The sequence below is a fragment of the Hypanus sabinus genome, chromosome 7 (genome assembly GCF_030144855.1).
Source record: "Hypanus sabinus isolate sHypSab1 chromosome 7, sHypSab1.hap1, whole genome shotgun sequence".
NCBI lineage: Eukaryota > Metazoa > Chordata > Chondrichthyes > Myliobatiformes > Dasyatidae > Hypanus > Hypanus sabinus.
The window spans coordinates 151,113,993-151,132,748 of record NC_082712.1 but is presented as its reverse complement, the minus strand read 5'-3'; the positions used below and the strand labels follow the sequence as shown (position 1 = coordinate 151,132,748).

General features: G+C 39.3%; 1 protein-coding gene across 7 annotated transcripts in view; it reads left to right on the top strand.

Moving 5' to 3' along the window:
• The window catches only part of lrrc4ca (leucine rich repeat containing 4C, genome duplicate a), a 1,033,148-nt gene that overhangs the window by 987,314 nt on the left and 27,078 nt on the right, over positions 1–18,756 (top strand). Inside the window, exon 1 of one of the 7 annotated variants that reach the window (XM_059975967.1) lies at positions 1,809–1,833. The exons of the other annotated variants lie outside the window; for them this stretch is intronic. The gene's annotated coding sequence lies outside the window, so the exon portion shown is untranslated. Of the gene's footprint in view, positions 1–1,808; positions 1,834–18,756 lie in introns of those variants that run through there. 7 annotated transcript variants of the gene reach the window in all.

Sequence of the window (18,756 nt, the reverse complement as noted above, 5' to 3'; positions counted from 1 at the left end):
ACTGTGTTATATTTAGTTTTAACCCAAATATTTAGTTTTGCTCACTCTAATGAATAGAACTGTTTCCTAATGTTTCTGATCAATGAGAAAGGCCTCTGCAGGCAGAGGTGTCAGAAAGCCAATAACATGGCCTGGGAATGGAGTCTCGCCTTACCTGCCCGAGGTCTAGTTGCTCATTACAAAGTGTTTTGTTCCATGCCAGTGTCATGGTGGTGACACACTGAGGATGTTTGGAGCAAGGTAATTACAACAATTCTACAGAAAACAAATGTGAGCCAGGAGCCCATTAGAATCCATGTAAAATGAGCCTTTTTTTCATGTTATCTATTTTCTTTATTGCATAATGTGACATTTTTTATTTCATTCATACTAACCAGGTGAGCAGATTTGATATGTTTGCATCATCTGCTGTGACAATGGTGGTAAGTTTGCAACTAATGGCTCCCACACTATCATCCACCCTTTATTAACTTGAGAATCTAGAGGAGGGTTTTCTTCAACCATCATAATTAGAATGCTGTTGGTAGTGCTGATGGATTACGCCAAGTTGAACAAGCAACAACAAAGGAATGAAGAATACCCAAGATGAAGATGGTGCATTCTGTGGTAGGGAATTCTATGCATCTTCCTTTGGCATTGTCAAAATTGTCCATCTTGGTAGTATTCACTATATCAAACTAAGCTCAAGGAAGCTTGATCTCCTTAACCTATCTGAATAAAAAAAATATACAGTCTTGTAGGAGTCCTAGGATGCTTCAGTTAAAGTGCCCCTTGCATATATTTAAGGCATACCCTTTTCTTACTGTTACCAACAGGTAGGAGGTACAGAAGCGTGAAGGCACACACTCAGCGATTCAGGAACAGTTTCTTCCCGTCTCCTTCCAATTCCTAAATGGATGTTGAACCCTTGGACACAACCTCACTTTTATTTAAGATACAGTATTTCTGATTTTTGCACATTTTTTAGTCTCTTCAATATACATATATTGTAATTGTACTTATTATTATATTTAAAAAAATTATTATTATTTATTTTTTTCTTCTGTATTATGTATTGTATTGAACTGCTGCTGCTAAGGTAACAAATTTCACGTCAATTGCCGGTGATAATAAACCTCCTTCTGATTCTGAAAACCCTAATGCTTATTTCAAAAACTGTTAGATGAACTTCACCGGGTTGGTGCAGTAACAATATATTTCATGGTGATTCCTTATCAATAAGAAAAGCACAGAAGGGCAAATATACTTTCCTGATGATGATGTTTCTTTAAAACAATGCACACAAAATGCTGGAGGAATAAAGAGTTAGCATTGTGAGCTGAGGCCTTTCATCATGACCCATCGTTTTAGCCCAAAACTGTGACTTTTTTTTCCCCTTTCTATCGATGCTGCCTGACCTGCTGAATTCTTCCAGCTTTGTGTGTATGCTACTCTGTATTTCCAGCATCTGCAGAATCCCATGTGTTTAAAACAACACATCATTTTATCACTCTACAAAATGTCTGCAAGAACAACTCTTCCTGGTGACCATGGAGTTAAACAATGTGCCGGAAGAAATGCACTTTATGAATGGTGTTCTGAGTTACCCTCAATTAAAAATATTGCAGACATCTTATGAAGTGCCATTTACCTTTGGCTTACTGATTTTGCTTTATTTATTCCCTTCAAGCCATGCCACCCAACGATCACCTGGCTTATTCCTAGCCTAACCATAGGACAATTTACAATGAACAATTAACCTACCAACTGGTAGGCCTTTGGGCTGTGCAAGGAAACCAGAGCACCCGGTGGAAATCCATGCCGTCGCGGGGAGAACGTGCAAACTCCTCAGAGGTGGGAATTGAACCTGCGTCAACTGTACTGTAAAGCGTTGTGCTAACTACTACGCTACCGTGCCGCCATAAACTTCATCATTGCCACAGACACAGATGTTGACGTGAATTTTAGCAAGAATAGCTTTTGTTCTTCAATTAATGGTAACTTTTCATCGAGCTGAATTGGTATATGAGAAAGGAGAATAAATTTCATGTGATTTTGGGCATCACTGTTCTAATTATAAAACTCTCCTTTATAAGTATTTTATTTTGGTTTAGAATCATGTTCAATTTCTTTCAACTATGCTTGCAGGCTTGAGTTAATTCCAATTTACTTGTTAGATGTTTTACAGAATCATGAATTGTTAATTTAAATTGATATGGTTTAAAGGTTGGAAGACTTGAATTTGTGCGTCATTTTAATTATTGACTGCAATGAACCTTAGTTGCTCAATTCTGTATTATGCTTCTGACGTCATTAGGAGATGCTTTCAATGCTTCTGTTCTTTGTCGTCTTAGTGCATTACATCACTATTTTCAGTCATTCATAAGAAATGTGGGAAGTTCCAGTATTATCTATCGGAGCCATTCCTTATTTTCAAGCCTTCCAATGGTCACATTCCAGTTCTCCTGTTGGTTGATTGAATTAATTTTATTGGCCGGAAATGAGATGATCAAGTACAAAAATCGGTGGCAGTTATGTATTTTCAAAAAATTGTGTTATATTATCACAGCAATGAAGTGGTGGATTTCTGCTACTGCCAATTGTAATTGAGTTTAAAAAACTGTTTATGATGTTTATAGCAGATTGGGGAAAAATACTGAATGTTCTAAGTTATTTCACACCTTGACAACATTGCTGGAAAGAATGAATTCTTTGCTGAGATGTGCAAATACTATTCTCATCCATTTGCAAACATTATTAGAGGAAGCGCAGTATGGTTGATTTACAAATGGTAAATAAGGCGGCAGGGGGGCAATTTTCCAAGTCCATGATTGAGAAAGGGAATCTCTGCCTGGAAATGAACAGTTGGAAAGTCGCATGTTAGCTGCCATGATTTTCCAGCCATTAATTTTAATGGATAGAGAATTACTGGCAGTGCAACTGTGCATCCCAATTTGCACAGCCAATAGATCTGGGCTCTTCACCAGTAACAGAAACTTGCTAAATTATCCCCAAGGCTCCCAGTCTTAAACCAAAGAGCTGTTAAATTGTGAATTTGATACGGATGGCTGACTTGCGCCATTCAGAGACTGCCTGCTTTTCTTGCTCAATCAGTTTTCAAACTAATTTGAAACTTTGTTTATTTCTTAGTCATAATTTTTGTTGATACCTCCGATGATACAGAAGGAAAAGCAATTAGAGAGACATTGCAAAACACACAAAATGCTGGAGGAACTCAGCAGACCAGGAAGCATTTATGGAAGTGAGTAAGGAGTCGACGTTTCAGGCCGAGACTCTTCATTAGGACTGGGGAAAACGTGATGAGAAATCAGAGTACGAAGGTAGGGAGAGGGAAGGAAGAAGTACAAGTTGGTAGGTGATAGCTGAAATCAGGAGAGGGGGAGGGAAACATTTGAGTTTGAATCTTACTTGCTACAGTATGGTACCCCTTTTTAATGTGAGTTCAAAAAAATCAGCATTTTATGTTTCATTACCTAAAATCAGGCCTGTGGAATACATTTTTTAACCACTCCAGCAACAGTTTTATTTTGATGGTTCTCGACTTCAGTGTTATAGTGTTGTGGGGTTAGGTAAAGGAAGCTAACAGATGATAAACAATAAAACTGGATCATGTATATAGAATAATTACATTGGGGTTTACATAAAACTGATATGGAGAATGGGATGTCTGCAGTATTTTTCATTGTTACAGTAGATTTATCAGATCCAAACATTGGAGGAAGTATCTCCATGCTACATATGACATTGAGAGAAGTCACAAAGAGATTGGTTTATCGGCAGCTTTTTGTAATAGCTTAAAATAGGATAAAGTGGTTGGAAGATAGCCTCTTTTAGAACTTGGGGCAATATATTTTAAAAACATGGTGACCATTTATGGAGCAACAAGATTTAGGGGTATGGAAGGGACAAGAATTGGAAGAGCTCAGCAGTTGCTGACAGTTATAGGTCTTGAAATTTTTTAAAAGTCTGTTTAAAATGACCCTTTTAGTAATTATAGTGGTATGTCTGATGATCTATGTTTTAGCACTTTTAGCATTTTTCTAGTGATTACAATGCTTGGACTGTGTTAAAGGCTTATACCTTGTAAAATGGGTGTTTGATAGGCTAATCTGCAGCAACGCTGATGCTTTGTGGTATGATATGTGAGCATACTGAACACATGATTTGTCTGGGAACTAATGATTTCCAGTGGGTTGAGAATAATGGTTAATTTTTTTCAGTTTTCTATCACGTTATTAGCAATGTGAAGTGTATGTGGCTCCTTTGTCTTGTGTTTGATCCATTTGGAAGGAAAAACACTTCATATAACTCTGTACATAACATTACAATGATGTTGGCAAAAGCTGAGGAAAAGTATAAAATTTGAGAATTTAGAGCATTCCAATCAGTGACACTGACAACAAGTAAGGTCTAACAGTTAGAGTCTTTTAATATCTCTGTATCTGTGCTTGTTGAGATGGTCTGGATGGAGGATTTTTGATTCTTTGACAGTTTGAAATGAAACACTCTGAGGAGACAACTACACTGCAAAACATCTGATGCATAGCCAGTACTTTATCAAAATGCCGTTCTTCTTTTAACATCCCTCCCTACAGTACTGGAATAACTTTCTGTATTTTCTGTCTGGATGGCCTCTCTTGGGTTGAATGAGTTGAATATCAATGAGTACTGACAGTTTGGCAGTTTTGTGCTTTTGACATACAGGCTTTGAAAAGATTTTGGATAGTTTGCCAAAGTTTTTGTCATATACACTTAGTGACCACTTTAGTGGGTACATCATGAACCTAATAAAGTGGCCGCTGAGTGTATGTTTGTGGTATCCTGCTGCTGTAGCCCATCTGCTTCAAGGTTCAATGGGTTGTGTGTTCATAGATGCTCTTCTGTATGCCACCTTCCTTTGACTTTTCTCCTCTGACCTGTTCAACTAACAAGGCACTTCACCCCCCTCCCACATCCCAGAGCCGCAACTCACTGGATGTTCTCTTTCTTTTTTTGCACCGTTCTCTGTAAATTCTAGAGATTGTTTTGCACAAAAATCCCAGAAGATCAGCAGTTTCTGAGATACTCAAGCCACCCTGCCTGGCACTGACAATCATTCATAATCACCGTCACTGAGATCACATTTCTTCCCCATTCTGATGTTTGGTCTGAACAACCCTGAACCTCTTGACCATGTCTGCATGCTTTAACCAATTAGATATTTGCATTAAAGAGCATGTGTACAGGTATACCTAATCAATTGGTCACTGAATGTTCGCTATTATTTTGACAATGACTCATTTTTAATCAGGACAGCCACTGCAATAATTTACTGGAAGTAACAAGCCAGCAATGTCAATATGAATCATTATTCATCTAAGGGAAAAATAGTATTACATAACTGGCCTCTGCTGAGAGCTGGAATAATCATCAAGGGCTGATGACTGTCCACCATGATTCACTCAGCATCACACAAAGAACCAGGAGAAAGCAGGGGCCATCATTACATCAGTGTGGTTGGCATAACCAACTCCATGAATGTTGCTGAGGGTTTATCCTATTGTAAATAGATTGACATGGTTACACCTCCAGATAGTCAAACACTGAATTGATTTCATTCATATCAGAAAAGCGGCTAAATTTCCCTTCCATTGATGTTGCCAAACAATTTTCTATGTGTCAGCTTCAGCTTTGCAGCTAGATTATCATCACATTACCAGGGGCATTCTCTGTAAAGTGATTTGAACTGGCAGAGTGGAACAGATATTCTATGCACATCAATTTAAAGGCTGTGCTTGCAGCATTTTTCATTAAAATGTATTAATTTTACTTCACATTATTCAATCCTTAAAGTAATAGGGTGATGACATACCTTTTGTGAATAAGGAGGGTGAAAGGCATCTTCCATTAAGCCTTAGTAGAGAGCAGTGACAACATCTGAATTTCAATATTAAGGACGGTTTGTAATAAATCAGGAAATGCTTTTGCACCCTTAGAATTCAACATCAAAGTGTTATCAAGTATTCAATAAAATTATAGTCTTAGGGTTCATAATCTGACCAGAGTATGCAACATAATTTCTAAGCATTTTTGAGTTTATTTGGTGTTGATCCTTCATCAGCTATCTTCAACCAATAGTATAAATGTTTCACTTATCCAGACACCAGACCAGTGTAAGTAGTATCTTAAGATTATTGGGTATGTATGAAAGCTTCAGTAACATGAATATCTTGATCTGCTTGAAGTTAAGGCCAAATTTCAATATAATCCATATTTATGTTGATTCTGTTCTAAGGCTGAATTAACCTGTTAAAGAAAGAGTACAATAAGTCAAAATAATATTAACCAATGTTTGTGCAGATTTATTTTGACTCTGGTTGTTTTAGTGCCTTTTACCAGCAACAGAATGAGAACATCATGATTGTAGGAAGTAGATAAAAAGAGAAACAGAAAACACAGTGAATTGGAGAAGCTAAATGCTATAGGGGTCAGAATTGTGAGATTTGTAATTTTTATTAAAGTGCAAATAAAGATAGAGTTGTAGAGATTGATTGACGCAGGGTTCTTTTTAGAATTCTGGCCTTTTTTCCCACTATGTCAATTTAGTAGTTCACGGAGTCTATATGTCCTGTTATGTGTGACCATCTTTATCATTATTTAATCCTCTAAACATGCATCATTCTGAATCAGATATTCCTACGTTTGTCTTTTCAGAAAGCTATTTGATGTATTACTGATTGTTTTGGTTGGGAGCTAAAATACTTTACTGACAAATAAGAAAGGGTTGTGAATTAATCTGTGATGTTTGCTTCTTTTGTGCTTTCATTACTGAATGGCTCATATGAATCTGACTTTCTCTTTTCTGAGAGAGCCATAAAATACGACCACACAGAAACAGGCACTTTGGCAAATCCATATTGTACTGATCCATTAATCTGCCTTGGCCCATCGACCTGCACTCAGACCTTAGCGCTCCACACCCCTCCCATCCATGTAGCTCTCCAAATTCCTCTTAAATGTTGAAATCAAACCTGCAATCACCACTTCTGTTGGCAGTTCATTCCACCATCTCACCATGCTCTGACTAAAGAAGATCCCACTCATGTTTCCTTTTAAACATTTCATCTTTCACATTCAACCCATGACCTTTAGTTCAGGTCTCACCAAATCTCAGTAGAAAAACCCTGCTTGCACTTACCCTATCTATACCTCTCATATTTTTGTATATTTCTGTCAAATCTCCTCCTCCTTCTCTTGTGCTCTAACCTATTTGATCTTTATCTATATCTCAGGTACCTAAGTCCTGGCAACATCCCTGTAAATTTTCTCTGCACTCTTCCAAAATTATTGACATCTCTCCTGCACACCATGCTCCTAATTAGGACTTCCCAACATCTTGTACAACTTCAACATAACCTCCCATTTCCTGCAACTGCTTTGATTTATGAAAACCTTTGTGCTAAAAAGCTACCTTTATTACCCTATCTACCTGCGATACCATTTTTCAGGAATTATGGATTTGTATTCCTAAATCGCTCTGTTCTACTGCACTCCTCAGTGCCCTACCTTCACTGTGCAAGTCCTACGCTATCTTGGTTTGTCCTTCCAAAGTGCAACACCTCAAACTTATCTGCATTAAATTCCATCTGTCATTTTTCAGCTCATATTTCCAGTTGGACCAGATGCCACTGTAAGTTTTGATAGTCTTCCTCACTGTTACTACACCCCCAAATGCCATCCACAAATTTGCTAATCTAGTTAATTACATTATGATCCAGATCATTGATATAGATAACAAATAACAATGTCCCAGCACCGATATCTGCAGCACACCACAAGTCACAGGCCTCCAGTCAGCAAGGCAACTATCTACTAACACTCTCTGGCTTCTGCCACAAAGCCAATTCCGGACTAAACTTGAATCATTGAAGGATGCTCAAAAGGTGCAGCAAAGCTTGAATGCTATTACAAGGTGAAATCAGGCAACATAGGTTACAGCAGGGCTTTAATCCCAGATGAGCTCAATGCCTTTTATGGTCACTTTGACGATCAAAATATTGAGGAGCCATTACAAACTCCCAAAACTCCTGATGATCCTGTCATTTCAGTCTCTGAACCCAATGTGCAAGCATCCTTCAGGGGGGGTGAACTCACCATTAAGATGGGTTACCTGCCCAAGTATTAAAAATCTGTACCAATCCATTGGCTGGAGTGTTCATTGAGATACTTAACCTCTCACTTCAGCAGTCTGATACACTCACCTGCTTCAGGCAGACTTCAGTTGTGCTGGTGCCTAAGAAGAACGTGGACACTGGCCTCAATGACTATCATCCAGAGCCACTTGCATCAACAGTGATGAAATGTTCTGAGAGGTTGTTGATGAAGCATATCAACTGCCGCCTGGGAAGAGACTTGAATTTGTTCCAATTTGCCTACTGGCACAACAGGTTCACAGCACATGCCATCTCAATGGCTCTTCACTCAACCTTGAAACATCTGGACAGCAGAGATGCATACATCAGATGCTGCTTTTCGACTACAGCTAGGTGTTCAATACCACCATTCACTCTAAACTAATCAATAAGTTTCAAGATCTTGCCCTCAATACCTACTGTGCGAGATCCTCTGTCTCCTCACTTGTAAACTCCAGTCAGTTTGGATTGGTAACAACATCTCCTCCACAATTTCCATCAGCATAGCTCCGCCACAAACTCTTGTGCTCATCCCCCTGCTCTACTTGCTTTACCCTTATAACTGTGTGGCTCTGCACCACTCCAATGCCATGTTCAAGTCTGCTGACAATACCAGTGTCAGTGGCCAAACCAATGGTGGTGATGAATCAGTGTATAGGAGGGAAATTGAAAATCTGGCTGAGTGGTGGCATAGCAAGAACCTTTTATACAATATCAGCAGGACCAAGGAGCTGATTATTGACTTCAGGAGGAGGAAATTGGAGGTCCATTACCCAGTTTTCACTGGGGGATCAGACATAGGGAGGGTCACCAACTTTTTTATATATATATATATTAGAGATACAGCATGGAATAGAACCAGGCCACACAGCAACCCCTGATTTAATTCTAACATAATCATGGAACAATTCACAATGACTAGTTAATCTATGAACTGGTACATCTTTGGACAGTTGGAGGAAACTGGAGCACTTGGAGGAAAGCCACACAGTCTCAGGAAGAATGTACCAACTCCCAACAGGTAGCCGGTGGAATTCCTCATGGTTATCATTTCAGAGGACGTCTCCTGCGCCAAGCACACAAGTACAATTACAAAGAAAGCACAGCTGCACCTCTACTTCATTCAGAGTTTGTGAAGATTCTAAAACTTTGACAAAGTTCTGTTGATGTGCCGTGGAGAGTATATTGACTGACTGCATGAAAACTCCAATGCTCTTGAACTGAAATCCTGTTTACAGTATTGGATGCGCCACAGTCTATCATGGGTAAAGCCCTCGCCAACGTTGAGCACATCTACACAGAACATAGACGCAGCAAAACAGCAGCTGTCATCAGGGACCTCCACCACCCAGGTCATGCTCTCTTACTGCCATGATCATGGAGAAGATACAGGAGCCTCAATACTCACACCACTAGGTACGGGAACTGTTATTATCCCTCAACCATCAGGCTCTCGAATCAAAAGGGATGACTTCACTTAACTTCACTTGCCCCATCACTGAACTGCTCTCACAACTTTGTGTTCTCTTCATCTCATGTTCTGAATATTTATTGCTTATTAATTATGATAATTTTGTCAGCTTTGTCAGCATTCTGCTGAGACTCTACATCTGCATGGTTGGTGTAATGTCAGGTTCTGGAACAGTCGAAGTGCTTATACTACCATCAGCACTTCGGTAGGTTACAACTTCATTATTTTCTTGCACAACATTGTGTCATGTCAGTCTCAAGTCCCTTTGCTAACTAATATATGCAAATTAACTGTGTGTTTACTTCTAATAACTATTTCATGCATATCTTTTTTATATTAACTGCTTGAGTGGTCTCAATTATAAGTGGGCTGCTTCCCTGAGAAACACCTGCACCAGTCACAGCCGATAGTATTGGTCGGCTACTTTGAATGCTGCCTGTATCTTTTTTGGGTCTCTTGATGCTTGCTCGCCTATTCAGCAGTGCACTACTAGTGATTTGCTTACTGTCATGCCTAGCGCTAGGCATGCCCTGGCAATCCATAGGCAGCGGCTGTATTACTCCATTTCTAAAGTGAAATGGCATTGTTCTTTATACCCACAACCAGGTTTTGCTGACCTGAGCACCGCCCGATCGGGGTACAGACATGCCTGGATTTGTTTCTGTTTTAGTTCCAGTGGTGGTATTTTATTTCCCAACTGCCCTGCACATCTGTAAAGCTTTCCCCAAACTGCCATCTGACGACACGCCTCATTTCTTTTTTTCTACCTTATTGTATTAGCACAGAGTGCTGTCTTTTGCACAGTGGTTGTTCACCTTGTTGGTTGCAGTCTTTCACTGATTCTATTACGGTTATTGAGAATGCTCACAAGAAAGTGAATTTTAAGGTTGTATATGGAAACACCAATGCTCAGAAATGGAAAAGGCTACAGAAAGCGGTGGGATACAGCACAGTCCATCACAGGAAATGCCCTCTACAGTGCTGACCCTCCCTATGTCTGATCCCCCAGTGAAGACTGGGTAATGAACCTCCAATTTCCTCCTCCTGAAGTCAATAATCAGCTCCTTGGTCCTGCTGATATTGTATAAAAGGTTCTTGCTATGCCACCACTCAGCCAGATTTTCAATTTCCCTCCTATACACTGATTCATCACCACCATTGGTTTGGCCACTGACACTGGTATTGCCACAAGCAAGCAGTGTCCATCATCAAAATCTCCCACCACCCAGGCCAGGTCCCCTTCTCATTACTACCTTTGGGTAAGTGGTTTGTAAGTCTTACATTCCACTGGCTCCTGAACATTGTCGATTGCCAAATTCACCACTACTCTATTATTAATTACAGTCTCACTTTCAAGGACACTATAGAACTCATGTTCTCAATATTATTCCTGATGAAGGGTCTCGGCCTGAAACATCGACAGCACTTCTCCCTGTAGATGCTGCCTGGCCTGCTGTGTTCCACCAGCATTTTGTGTGTTGTTGTTTGAATTTCCAGCATCTGCAGATTTCCTCGTGCTTGCTTCTCAATATTATTATTGGCATAGCTTCTCTTCTTATGCACATCTGTTTTTTTTCAGTCTTTATGTATAGATCTTGTTCATAAAAGTCTGTTGTATTTCTTTCTTCCTGTAAATGCCTGCAAGAAAATGAACCTCATGGTGACATACAGTGTATGTATTTTGATAAATTTACATTGAAATTTGAACAGTCTACAGGAGTTGCTTTCTTTAGCAACACACAAGAACTACATATATCCAGTGGCTCTAGAGTCACTCTTGGTTGCTGCTGGAAGACTGGGAAATAATCGGTGGGTTGAAAATATGATAAGGGACTTGAGAATACCCTTTTGTTTTATTATGACTTCCTTTGGTAACAAAGGAAAGAATTTTGGGAGTCTTGCTAGTTGCAGGAGATCTTTTCTAAAGCTGCAAACCAGTTCTGAGTAAAATGCCAAGTAATTTTTGCCGAAAATTTTATTTATATAATTTTGGATGCAGTTTACATTTTAGATATTGGACTACCCAGTTTTTAGGCTTTCATCTGAGTGATCTAGACCAGCGATGAAGAAGAGACTGAAAACTGGTTGGTGGAATTCACTGCAGACAAGTGTGAGGTAGGGCCAACCAGGGTAGGTCTTACACAGTGAATGGTAAAGCAGTGAGGAGTGTGGTAGAACAAAGGGATCTGGGAATAGAGGTCCATGATTCATTGAAAGTGGTGTCAAAGGTAGGTAGGGTCGGAAAGAAAGCTTATGGCACCTTGGCCTTCATAAGTCTAAGTATTGAGCACAAGAGATGGAATGTAATGTGGAGGTTATATAAGACATTGGTGAAGCCTAATTTGGAGGATTGTGTGTAGTTTTGGTCACTTACTTACAGAAAAATGTAAATAAGTTTGAAAGAATACAGAGAAAATTAACAAAGAGATTGCCAGGTCTGGAGGAGCTGAGTTATAAGGAAAGATTGAATAGGTTAGGGCTTTATTCCTTGGAATGTGTAAGATTGAGAGAATATTTGATAAAGGTGTATGAAGTTATGAGAGGTATAGATAGGGTAAATGCAAGCAAGGTTTTTTCACTGAGGTTGGGTGAGACTACAACCAGAGGTCATGGGTTAAGGGTGAAATGTGAAAGGTTTAAGGGGATCATGAGGGGAAACTTATTCACTTTGAGGATGTGGAACAAGCTGCCAGCACAAGTGGTGCATGTGAGCTCGAGTTCAATGTTTAAGAGAAGCTTGGATAGGTATGTGGATGGTAGGGGTGTGGAGAGCTACCGTCAAGTCAAGTCAGGTCAAGTCACTTTTAACTGCTGGTACAGTACATAGTAAAAATGAGACAATATTTTTCAGGACCATGGTGTTATATGAAACAGTACAAAAACTAGACTGAACTACGTAAAAAACAATTCAGAAAAAAACTACACTAGACTACAGACCTACCCAGGGTTGCATAAAGTGCACAAAACAGTGCAGGCAATACAATAAATAATAAACAAGACAATAGGGCAGTAAGGTGTCAGTCCAGGCTCTGTATTGAGGAGTCTGATAGCATGGGGGAAGAAACTGTTACATAGTCTGGTCGTGAGAGCCCAGATGCTTTGGTGCCTTTTCCCAGATGGCAGGAGGGAGAAGAGTTTGTATGAGGTGTACGTGGGGTCCTCCATAATGCTGTTTGTTTTGTGGATGCAGTGTGTAGTGTAAATGTCTGTAATGGCGGAAAAAGAGACCCTGATGATCACAGCTGACCTCATTATACGCTGCAGGGTCTTGCGATCCTAGATGGTCCGAACCAGGCAGTGATGCAGCTGCTCAAGATGCTCTCAATACAACCCCTGTAGAATGTGATGAAGATGGGGGGGTGGGAGATGGACTTTCCTCAGCCTTCACAGAAAGTAGTGACGCTGCTGGGCTTTCTTTGCCATGGAGCTGGTGTTAAGGGACCAGGTGAAATTCTCCGCCAGGTGAACACCAAGAAATTTGGTGCTCTTTACAATCTCTACCGAGTAGCCGTTGATGTTCTGCGTGGAGTGGTTGCTCCGTGCCCTCCTGAAGTCAACACCATCTTTTTTTGTTTTGTTCACATTCAGAGACAGGTTGTTGGCTCTGCACCAGTCCTTTAGCTGCTGTACCTCCTCTCTGTAAGCTGACTCGTGGTTCTTATTGATGAAGACCCACCATGGTGGTGTCATCGGCGAATTTGATGATATGGTTCGAGCTGTGTGTCATAGCACAGTCATGGGTCAGCAGAGTGAACAGCAGTGGACTCAGCACACAGCCCTGGGGGGCCCCTGTGCTCAGTGTGATGGTGTTGGAGATGCTGCCTTGGATCCGGACTGATTGATGTCTCCAGTCAGAAAGTCTAGAATCCAGTTGCAGGGGGATGTGTCAGGCCCAGTAGGCTCAGCTTTCCAACCAGTTTCTGAAGGATGACTGTTTTGAATGCTGAACTGAAGTCTATGAACTGCATTCAAACGTATGTGGCTTTATTGACCAGGTGGAGGGTGATGGCAATGGCATCGTCTATTGAGTGGTTGGGACAGTTCCTACTGCATGTCAGTGGAAGTAAGCAGTTCAAATGGTTTGGCATGGACTAGATGGGCTGAAGGGCCTGTTTCTGTGCTGTACTTTTCTATGACTATGAACAGAGTACCATTGACAATGGTGAGCTTGACATCTTTCTGCCATTGTGCAGAATAAGAAATTGAGCAAGCTGAGAATGGGGAGAATCAAGAATTGAAATTTATTTAATCTGCTATCCTGGCTAAAAGTAGGGTTGGAAAACTTTTGTGTTATCTGTACCATGAACTAAAATAAATACAACTGAGTAATCTAAGGGAAATTCCAGCTCTAAATATATAAACTTTAGAATTTATAATGTTTTAAAGTAGTTTACTGTTTACTGTTTGTTTGAATGTGGAACTGTTTGATTCAGCGTGTTTATATTTCTTCAGCTCAGCTTTGAGTGTATTAGTGAGTTACCTGCACCACGGGGTATAGGAAAGCCAGTTTTAACAAAGTGTGAATTAAGAAGAGTAAGTATAGGGTATCACAAGCAACTGCAGATGCTGAAAATCTGGAGCAACACACAGAAGCACTGAAGGACTTCACTGGGTCAGACAAATCTACAAAGTGAAATGGGGAGTCGGTGTTTTGGTTTGAGACCCCTCATGTACTTCATTCAGTCTCAACCCAAAATGTTGACCATCTCTTTCCTTCCATTCTTGCAATCTGACATGCTGAGTTCCTCCGGTACTTTGGTGCAATGCTGAGTATGGGGTGTGATGATTTGGGCCCTGATTTCACAGAGTTCTTTATGTCCTAATAATTATAGAGGCTCCAAGGCTCATAGCCGATTTCTGCCTGAAAGTAGTAAGGAATTTGGTAACGTGGATGGAAGTTAAAATCGATGGGTGATTAGGTTGTCATTTGAGTTTCCATGTTCTTGACATGACATGTAAGGATTGGGGAATGTGGGAGGATGTATATAAAAGTGGAGATATCAACAGGTTTAAAATGAAGAAATTAAAGGAGCTCAAGGAATTCTTGTTAGATCAAAAGACATGCATTTTGTGCATTATAAAAATCTCACTGAGCTTCTGTAACCAGCTCCTCTATGCTTTCTCTGCTTAGTTGGAGGCTGTAAGACAGCCTAAGTCAGGCAATCAGTATTTTGTGTGTAAAGCTCGACTTTTCAGCATCTGCAGATTTTCTCTTGTTAGTATTTTCTATATTGTTAATTTAGACAAATAATCAAACATGAGCTTGGAAAATAATCAAGAATACAAAGATTACAATGTTCAATTTGCTCTAAACTATTATGGACAGTATAAAATGGTTTGGTCTCTGCCCAGCTGAGGAGGGCTGATGGACTGTTACAGAAACAAAACAGGTAGAAATTGCAACAGAAATTTTTGGTGGAAACAACAAAGATGGGTGATCACCCTGGCCAAAGTTCCTGTATCTGTGCTGTGACTTTATGTCATTGGGGGTTGCTTGATATTTAAATTACGACCTCTTTTCTTCTGTGATAAACAGGTTGAATTTGGCTAGATAAAAATATTGAAGGCAGGAAAAATAGTAATAGTATGCTCTCCTCCACCAGAACTCTTAGTTACTTCCACTTACTGGGATGAGGTCGAAGAGACAAAAAAAACATCGCTGTTAATGAAAAACAGTTAAGTATGATATGTTGAAAATACTCATCGGATCGAGCAGAAGTACTGCTGATTATAGCAGTCAAATAATATTAAACTGCAAAATCATTGCACCAATGAATGCAAAGATACAGCAGATGATGGAACTCGGAAATGAAATAGAAAATGCAGGAAATACACTACCATCTGCTAATTGAAAAACTGAATTAACACTTTGACCTGAATTTTGTATGCTAGAATTATTGATTATCGCTGTCTTGATTGCAGGAGAGACTTGGAACCCTTTCACTGTGTGGGTGATTATTAAACATGGATGTGTGAAAAGAATGTATTTTTCACTTTGGAGCAATTGGTTTGGTGCAGAAGTAGAGCTGAGAAAGAGTTGCCATTAAAATTATGCAACAAAAATTTATATGAATATGCACATTGAACATAAAAATTCCTGAGAAGCCTATAGTTTAGTGGACCAATCTTTATATGAAAATGTATTTTTGCTGGAATTCCATGAAATTATTTGAGAAGTACCTCATAAAAAATGGCAATGAACATTCAAAGCAAAAAGCCCTGCCATTGTTGGAATTCTGAAATGAAACAGAAAATATTGAGAACATTCATCAGGTCAGGTTGTACAGTGATACAGTTAGGGATTTGTGTCTGAGGCCATTCATAAAAACTGAGTAAAAGAGAAAACAACTTGGTTCCCAGAGAGGGAGAGGAAGAGGAACAAACTATGTGGTGAAGCCAAATGAGTTAAAATCAGTTTATGTTTCACAAACTGTGCTATGTTTAGTCGAAAGCAGCATTCTGAAATATGTCTAGACGATCAGATAGTATTAAGGGAAGGGGAAACTCTAAGCCAATATCAGATAGATGACAGACAGAAATGGACAGATGTGATTCAGAAAGAATGAAAGAGAAACTTAAGGAATTCAATATTGAAGGCAAATGTTTGTTGCCAACATAAATTCATTCAGTTTGGTCTTGTCTGTAAGTGGAAAGTTCTTCTCTCTATTAAATTGTTCTATGATCTTGAAGAATTCCAGCCAAAGATTCCCTTTCATTATATTTCTAGAGGAATAAACCCCATCTTGTTTAGTCTTTCCTGACAAATTATAAACTGTCAGGCAAGTTACTGTCCTTGCAGTCTTTTCCATATATGGTCCAAACCTTTTATAATGGGACTAGTGCACAGCATTGACAGAATAAAACAATTTAGTTCCAGAATGATTCCTAATTTTCAATGATATACATCTCGAAAGAAATGATAGTAATCTCATTTGATTTTACTTCTACTCTGCATCTAGTGCTTTCTGTATCTACGTCACTGGATCCTTCTGTTCATCAACTTTATTTAGACTTTACTTTCTTATACCACCTTATTTCTACAGCCATTTGTATTTACACTTTCTCACACAATGCACATTTTTTACACATAAACCAAAGCATTGAGCTTACAGGATTTAACTGGATGTTGATTTTGTGTATATTGCATAAGAGAAGTTGGAACAAAAGGCTGAATAAATACATATCCATGCCATTTGAGTTATTGTGCTCTGGTGAATAGAAAAGTTCAAGTTCATTGTCATTCCTCCGTATACATGTATAGTATACCACCAAACAAAACAATGTTCCTCCGGCTATTGTGCTCAACGTAGTACATATAATTCACACACAGCACATTAATATAATTGCAAGTATATTAATAAACAATAAGGTGCATTTACATCGCAAGTTTAAAAAATAAACAGTTTCAAGCAACTGGCACTTCATAAGTGATGAGACACGGGTTGTGGCAGGGAGTTCAGTAGTCTCCCAGCTTGGCGGAAGAGGCTGTTTCCTATCCTAACAGCCCTTGTTGGTACCTCCTGCCTGACTGTAGGGGGTTGAAGAGATTGTGCGATGGATGGGAGGGATCCTTGACAAAGCTAAGAGCTCTGCAAGCACAGCGCTCCTGATAACTATCTAGGAAATAGACCAATATTTCTTCCAATTAAAAGTTTAATGTAGGTAGACTTTAATTTAATCTTTCAATATAATTTGTAATTCAGCATTATTATGCTTGAAATATCAAGGTGTCACCCCAGTTATTTCAATTAATTGATTGGATTGACTGAATCCATTGTGCTTCAACCAAATAAGATTAGAATTTTAAAAGTATTACAAAAGATTCTAGCAGTATGACAGAGTATGACTTCTGAAAGTTGAGAGCTCCTGGCATCCAGTGAATTATCTTGCTATTTGTCAAGGAAAATTGAAACTAGCAGGTGTCTGCCAGCTGATGAAGGACAAGTTAATCTGTTTTTAATGGTGTTGGCTGAGAGAAGAGCATTGGCCTTGACATTGGTAGAATTCCCTATTCTTTTTAGTGGTATGATGGCTTTTAAATTTATTGGAATGGACAGGAAGACTTCAGTTCATTACTCATTTGTAAGTCGGCACAATCAACAATGTAGCACTTCCTTATTGCTTAACTGAAGTTTAAGCTTCATTGGCAAGTATGCCAGCAGTCAAAATAACTGAGCCAATCTGACATATCAGGATAAAAATGAGAGTAAGTAAGAGAAGGAACATAGACATCACTAACAAGATAGCATGGTAAAATTCTCCTGCAAATTGTAAGGCATTACATACAGTTTCTATTTGTGAAATTACTTTTCCATCATTAATATCAAAAAAAAGTTGCAAAAAGATGTCTTTTCAAAAATTAAATTGCATATTTTTTGTGTTATGCCAGCAAATATTCTTTATGTTGCAGAGTGAAATCTGATGATAAGCATCTCTTGGTCGTTTTTCTAAAATTTGGAAAGATTTCACTGAATGATTTTAAGATTGAAAATCATGGCATCCTGATTTAATTTGTATGTCACAGAGCAATGGCAATAACACCAACATTCCTATTGGATTCTTTCAGGGATCTGTGATGTCCCAGAAGAGGTAATTGCTGGCCACAGCACATTCCAGTAAAGCTTTGGGGACACCAGTTGAATAGACCATTAATTTTCATCCTCTGGGCTCTTTTGATCATCTGATCAACTGTTCCTTGTGATCTGGTTCCTTTACTAAAGTCACTTCAATGGAATCACATTTTTCCTGTGCTCAACCCACCAGAGGAACATGCACCATCCCCCACTAGCAGCCCTGACCATACATTACAAAACGGCCATCTAGTATACTTCTAGTTCTCCCGCCCAGCCAGGCATCAATTATCTGGCTAATGTGTCCTGTAAAGCTTTTCAATCCTCTCTGTGCCACCGTCCCTATGTTATGTTTATGCCCTATGATCAAATATGCCGCTGTCCTGGCTTACTTGCCCACTTGGGCTATTCAACCATGTCACCATTGATGCCATCCATCATCACAACCATTTGGGATCCATCCTGATGTTGATACTAACAGTCTACCAGACAACGTATCAATATACCTAATGATTTGTCCTCCACAGCTGATTGTGGCAAAGAA